The sequence below is a fragment of the Oryzias latipes genome, chromosome 13 (assembly GCF_053564925.1).
Source record: "Oryzias latipes strain Hd-rR chromosome 13, Olatipes_Hd-rR_3.1".
NCBI classification, from domain to species: Eukaryota; Metazoa; Chordata; class Actinopteri; order Beloniformes; family Adrianichthyidae; genus Oryzias; species Oryzias latipes.
In genome coordinates, this window is record NC_136249.1 from 14,741,227 (window position 1) to 14,748,709 (window position 7,483).

Consider the following 7,483-nt stretch of genomic DNA (forward strand, 5'->3'; position numbering starts at 1 on the left):
AGTTTAGAGAATCTGTCAATGATGGTGAGTATAACAGTTTTACCAATAGAGTTGGGTAGACCAGTTATGAAGTCCATAGCCACATGGGACCAAGGTCTGGAAGGCACAGGCAGAGGGTGCAACAAACCAGCAGGTGGAGTCCTCTGTGTTTTGACGCTGGCACACACAGGACAAGCAGCTACAAAAGCCCTTATGTCAGAGGACATAGTGGGCCACCAAAAGCGTTGCGCCACTAGGAAACTGGTCCTGGTCACTCCAGGATGACATGCCAGACGAGAGGAGTGACCCCACTTCAAAACCAGTGAGCGCAGAGTGGAAGGAACAAACAAACGTCCAGCCGGACATCCTGCAGGAATCGAGGCTGGATCAGAAACCGAAGCCTTCACTCTGCGTTCCAGAGACCAACGAGTGGATCCTAACACAAGATGGGGAGGAACAATAGTTGTGGTCGCTGCTGGAGCCTCAGACTCTTCCTCCTGCTGCTGGAACTGGCGTGACAGAGCGTCAGGCTTGGTATTCTTGCTCCCAGGACGATAGGACAGCGTGAAGTTAAACCTATCAAAAAAGAGGGCCCACCTTGCCTGGCGAGGATTTAGACGTTTAGCAGCCCGAATGTACTCCAAATTCTTATGGTCAGTCCAGACCAAGAACGGCTGCTCAGCCCCCTCCAACCAATGACGCCATTCCTCTAGAGCCAGTTTTACTGCCAGCAGTTCTCTGTTCCCAATATCGTAGTTTCTCTCCGCAGGAGTGAGCTTGCAGGAGAAATACGCGCAGGGATGGACTTTATTATCGGACGCCCTCTGAGATAAAACAGCCCCCACCCCAGACTCAGACGCATCCACCTCCACAATGAATTGTTTAGAGGGATCAGGCTGAGTCAGAATGGGGGCTGCAGAGAAACGTCTCTTAAGCTCGGTAAACGCTTTATTGGCCCCCTCGTTCCAGACAAAACGTACCTTAGCAGATGTGAGTTTATGGAGGGGTGCAGCAACGCCACTGAAGCCTCTGATAAAGCGCCTGTAGAAATTGGAAAACCCAAGGAAGCGCTGGAGCTGTTTACGACCTGAGGGAACAGGCCACTCCAGAACAGCTTTGACCTTGGTGCAGTCCATCAGCACACTCCCTGGTGAAACCACATGACCAAGGAACCGTGTTTGCTTGGTGTGGAATTCGCACTTCTCGGCTTTACAGAACAGCTGGTTCTCGAAAAGGCGCTGGAGAACGGCTCTGACGTGCTGCACGTGGGTCTCAAGATCTGGAGAATAAATCAGAATATCATCAAGATAGATGAACACAAGTTTGTTGATCATGTCTCTTAGAACATCATTGACCAAACATTGAAAAACTGCTGGTGCGTTGGTGAGTCCAAAAGGCATGACTAAGTACTCGAAATGACCACTGGGAGTGTTAAAAGCTGTTTTCCACTCATCCCCCTCTCGTATGCGAACCAGATGGTATGCATTTCTGAGGTCCAGTTTTGTGAAGACTTGGGAGCCACTCAACAGATCAAACGCGGTCTGTAAAAGAGGGAGAGGATAAGTGTTCCGGGTGGTGATGCTATTTAAACCCCTGTAGTCGATGCAAGGCCGCAGGCCTCCATCTCGCTTGGCCACAAAGAAGAACCCGGCTCCAGCTGGAGAGGAGGAGGGTCGAATGATTCCAGCCTGCAAACTCTCCTGCAGATACTCCTCCATAGCCCTCCGTTCAGGTGGAGACAGAGCATAGATGTGTCCTTTAGGTGGATGTGTTCCTGGTAGAAGGTCAATAGAACAATCGTATGGACGATGGGGAGGCAAAGACTTAGCTCGGACTTTACAGAATACTGCATTCAGGTCATGATATACAGAGGGTATAATACTAAGATCTGGTGGATCAGGAGCATGTTGACTACTAACAGAAGAACGCACAGTAGCAGCAGAAAGACAGTTCAACAAACAAAAAGAACTCCACGACAATACCCGCCCAGAAGACCAGTCAATATGAGGGGCATGTTTGCATAACCAGGGAAAACCTAAAATAACAGTGGGTTTTAAGTTCTCTACAACATAGAACCTCATAAGTTCAGTGTGGTTTCCAGACACAGACACTTTAATGTTCACAGTGCGTGAAGTGACCCTGTGAATGACTGAACCATTCAATGCATGAATTTCCAAGGCTGGAGATAAAGTCTCAACAGGAATCATGAGTGTTCTCACCACCTCCTGAGAAATTAAGTCTCCATCAGAACCGGAGTCAATTAATGTCTCAAAATCCTCCTGTACTCCAGCGTGTTCAACCAAAACCTTGGTATGTGGCCTTGAAGGTGGTGAAAAAGAGGAGATACAGCTCACCAGTTCTGCCTTTTCTCTGGAGTTCTTCGAACAGCTTTGCAGGAAATGTCCGGGAGCCCCGCAATACAGACACAGCTGCTCCCTTATACGCCTCTGGCGCTCTGCCGGAGTCAGTCGATCAAACCTCAGCAGTATAGGCTTGGGGGGAAAAGTAAACACCTGACGTGGAGCACCAGAGCTGTAACGAAGTGGCGAGTCACCCAGGCGATGCGGAGAACAGGAGCCTGAAACGCTACGTTGCTCCAGGCCCCGCTCTCTTATCCTCCGATCAATGCGCACAGCCAGGTTGATCAGCTTCTCCAGGTCCTCTGGAACTTCCCTCGCTGCCAACTCGTCCTTGAGCGCGCTGGAGAGACCCCGAAGGAAAACATCCACCAGCGCATCGTCCGACCAGCGGGTGCTGGCAGCTAGAATCCGAAACTCCACAGCGTAATCTGAGACGCTGCAGGCTCCTTGCTGGAGACGGAGGAGCTCAGAAGCGGCAGCTCGGTGAGGTGTGGTCGGGTTGAACACCGTGAGGAGTTGGGTAGAGAAAGCTTGAAACGTGCGAAACAGGTCAGTTGCACACTCTGCCAACCCCCATCGCTTGGCTCGTCCAGTAAGAAAACTCAGAGCGAAAGCCACCTTGCTCTGCTCAGAGGGGAATTCACTTGGGTTGAAGTCGAACTGGAGGCGACAGGAAGTGAGGAACGGCCGGCAGTCCTCAGCTGTCCCATCAAAAGGCTCTGGTGAGCCCAACCGGATCATCCGAGATGAAAAAGGAGACTGAATATGGGGAGCCTGCTCCAAATGTGACAGCCGGTCATGAAGCTGCTGAATGCTGGAAACGCAGTCACTCAGATCACAGGGAAGGACAGACATCTCCTCAGCGGCAGGCCGTCGTGAGTCTCACAATTGTGGTCCTTCGGCTGGGTTTGACATGGCCTGAGCGTAGTGTAACGGAGTGGCCAGGGAAGAAACCCAGAAGCAGGAAGGACATGACACAAATCCTCAGTTAGAGCAGGATTTAATACAGGACCAAACTAGAGAAGGTACGAAGACGCTCAGGCACCAAACACAGAACAAGCCACACCTTAAATACAGGCATAATCACTAACTCAGTGCAGCTGTGACTCACACAGGAGGACTCAGGAAGGGGGAGGACATTCAGGAGAAAATCAGACTGCCAGACAAAACAACAAACAGACATTTTCATGACAGTAAATGGTAAATAATCTGCTTTTAGACGAGACAAGGAAGTGATCAAATGATCTAACTGTAACTGTAATATTGTGCAAAAAGGAAATAAAGTAAACAGAAAGCTGCCATATAGATTCTTGAATTAGTTGATGGAGGAGGTATGCGACATTGTTATTATTACACTCTAGCCTACTAAAGTACTTAATGGATGCATACCCTCCTCCATCAACTTCTGCATGTCTCTACCTCTGCAAAAATCGGGATAATAATAAAAGTAGTTATAAGAAATTTATCTCAGTCAATTATTGTTAATCTTCCGATGTATGGTATAGCGACTTATGCCAAACAACTTCTGCTATTTCCCAGGAAGCCAGCACCAGAGCCGTTGCAGAGGGCCTGGTTCCCCTCGCCAAGGCTGGAGTAGGGTATGTTTGCATGGATGGGTGTGTGTGTGTTGGAGTGAAAAATCTCTTGGGTAAAACGGTGTGTGTGCTAAAGGGCGCAGTTAAACTTTTTGAAAATGAAATGAAATGTCAAATACCATTTTCTTTATTATTTGAATTATTCTATTTTTGAGTAAGCGAACGCAGTTTCATTTAATTTTTTTTCTTCACAGTAACAGCTCTTCGTGATTGGACCCTTTCCTTATGATGCCGCGGAGGAGGGCTCATTGTTTGAGGAGATTGTCACTCAAACCCTATATATTTTTTAAATAAATAAATACAAACAGACGACAGATCAAGTTGTCACACCCCCGTGTGCCACTGCCTTTACCTCCACATGCCAACCGTGGCACGTGTGCCCTAGGTTGCCAACCCCTAGATCAGGCTTACAAAAAGAACTAAAAATTCTGGTATTGTTGGACACATTTTGTGAAGATGGTAACATTTTTAACAATTTCAGAAAAAAGCCCAAGCTTGTTTGTTTGTTAAAGCATGATAACTGACCTTTCACAGAAAGTAAATATGCCCCAAAATTTCCCTTGCTCTTCCGAGCAGGCTTGGGGATTGTGCCATGTGTCATCGTGCAGACGCTCAGCTGAATGCTCAGCCTCTGTTTTGCTTCAGCTGACCAACCCTCCTCGCCTCTCTGGCTTTTCTGTACTCACAGCTCCTCAATCAAATGTGAGTGCATGCTCGCATCGTGATTGATGGCTTTATCAACACCCGTCTTCCCTGGGAGAAGGGATGCAGGAAAAACACAGCAAACACCTGAGACCAGAGAGCAGCACTGATTTCAGCATATAAAGGCAGGCATGGAGAGAAAAACAAACTAAAGGGAGAGAATGTTAAAAAATATATATAACTATGCCTTCTTAGTAACTAAATGATTTTTTCTTTGGCATAAAGGGCTCTTTAAAGACCCACTCCAATCACCTAAACTATTCTCAGTGCTCCCAGTGATCTTTTACTGATGAATATGCCGTTTTGAGGCAAAAAAAACCAACAACGACAAAATAACATGTCATTTTCTAGGACGTAGTTTCTGCAGAGTGGCAGTAGTTCATTAGAAATTCACCTCTGAGTTGTGAGAAAGGGGAAAGTTGACGCAAAGCAACTCCGCCCCCCCCCCTTCCTATTATCTATCTGTTTACACGCTCTCTCACTAGCTTACAGCCTCTCACACCCCCAAGCTAACATTACCAGTGCAAAAAAATGGCGAGCAGCATTGGAGCTATCCAGCCGTACAGTTTTGAGCCAGATGCCAGCTCACACGAGGAAAACAAAATAGATCTATTTGTCTGCAACTGGATGCATCAGAATGGAGCTGAGTGACCTTTTTCCAACTGCATTTTTCGCCTGCTCCTTATTCACAATGATTTGAATCAAAAAGTTCTCAAAAATGCAGTTTTGATCTTAATTTTTTTCATATATGTCTTCCATCTTCAGAAAAAAAAATTTAAAAAAAACAAACAAACACAATTTTCATTGGAGTGGGGCTTTAAAACTCAACAAACTATATTTTAATTAACCACACTTTCCAAATTTGAAGACTGATTCCTTAACACCCAACATACTTGATTCAATTCAAAATAAGGAAATAAACTGAACTGAATCTAAACAATTAAATAAACTGATGATGTTTAAACAATAAATCCTTTACTGAATAACTTACAGAAAGTTCACTGTTTTTTTTTGTTTTATACACAGAAAAAACAAATAACTGTTAAAACAACAAAAAATTGTTTTAAAAAAAAAACTTTTGATGAAATAACCAAAAATGTACATGAAAAAAAATAACTGTAGAAGATACTATAGGGTGCAATGCTGTTACTGAACTTGAAAACAGGATAAAAAGTGAGTGCTCTTAAAAGACGACACACATTTGAGATCACGCTTTCTGACCGCTTGCAGCTCCCACAGTGAGCTGTTTCTGTTTTTTTCTGTCTCATTCATAAACATAAAGCCCCAGAATCTGTTGAGCTGCACATTCTGAAGAAAAACTCGGTTGCTTCAGTTTGCTGCTGATGGAGCTGCTGGTTCCTCCAAATTCAGGAATTAGGCTACAACAATAGACAATCTATAAAAAAAAAAAAAAAAAAAAAAGACAAATATTCTAAAACATGATCCTCTCAGTTTGTTGAATAGCGATGAAAAAAGGGACACCCTGGTTCTTCACAAACACACAGCAGAACACAGTGGAGATGCTGCAGCATAATCAGCTCCGCAGGCATTGGGCAAATGAGTCGTGATGAAGAGATAATGATGATGATCTGTGCAAAAAAGAGGAGAGAGTGTCATCAGCGAAAGGTTGGATAAGCTCTGAGAGTCCCAGCGAGCCGGTACAGCTGTCTCTTCCGCCTGCTGGGGCTGTGCGATTGCAGATGCAACAGGGTGTCTGAGCGCGTTCACCTCTCCCCCCAAAACAGAGACATCTGCCTCCTCACTCACACCATATGCTGTGTAAAACAGGCCCCTCTTCAGCCTCCTTCTCCCAGATCGCTTTCATGTCTTTTCTCTTTCTGTCCCCTTATCTTGTTGTCTTTGATGGAGTGCCAGTTGCTGGCTGCTGGCACAAGCCTCAGCAATGCAGCTTCACGTCTCCCTGTGCAACTGTCCTTTGTAGACTAACTCACACCCTAACACACACAGAGGAGAATTTCACAGTGAGGTTTGAGTTTGAAAAAAAATCTCCTCAAAACTTAACATGTTCTTGTGGCATTTTTCTGATGATGGAGGACAAGAAAATAAAGCTTAAAACTCAAATTGTTGCATCAGGAGCAGATGAAAAAATGCAGTTTGAAAAAGATCAAATTCGTGATGTAGAAAATACACTGGGTGGGCCACAAGCTCCCTGCTCCATGCCAATCTGCAACGGGACGGAAAGGGGGACGAGGTTGCTCTGTGCCAACTCAGAGGGGACTTTCTTTTGAACTTCTGCAGCTCTGCAGAAACTGTTCTAGAAAACCACCCGGTTCTTTTATTTTGGCTAAAAACAGCATAATCATAATTAAAAGACCACTGGTAACGCTTTTACAATAGATCAAAAGATGTTTGGATTAGGACTTTAAACCTAAAGTTTGTAACATAACACATTACACAGGTAATGAAGTATAGTTTTTAGTTTTATGAATCAATTCCCTTTACTTACAGTCATAGACAAAACCTTGCACCCCTCTTTTATGAAGCAAACTTTGTGCATACGTGTGTGAGTACATAAGATTAAAAAAAATGAGCATAGTGGGTCATATGATTGGAAAATTCAAAACTGAGTAAAATAAACTAAACATGTTTTTCACATTATTTAAATTTGAAAAAACACTTTAGCTATAAACTGCCTTAAAATAAATTATTTTATTGGTGTTGTCATTGAGGCTTAAATTCACAGATGAAGCCACTTTACAGAGCAATAATCAGACATAGGTCACTACTTAGAGCTCTACATGGTGCGTTTGGCATTTTGTAGAGCTGTCCAAATCTACTGTACAATTTCAAAATCCGAATCACTGATGGTCCGTTCACTGAATTCGC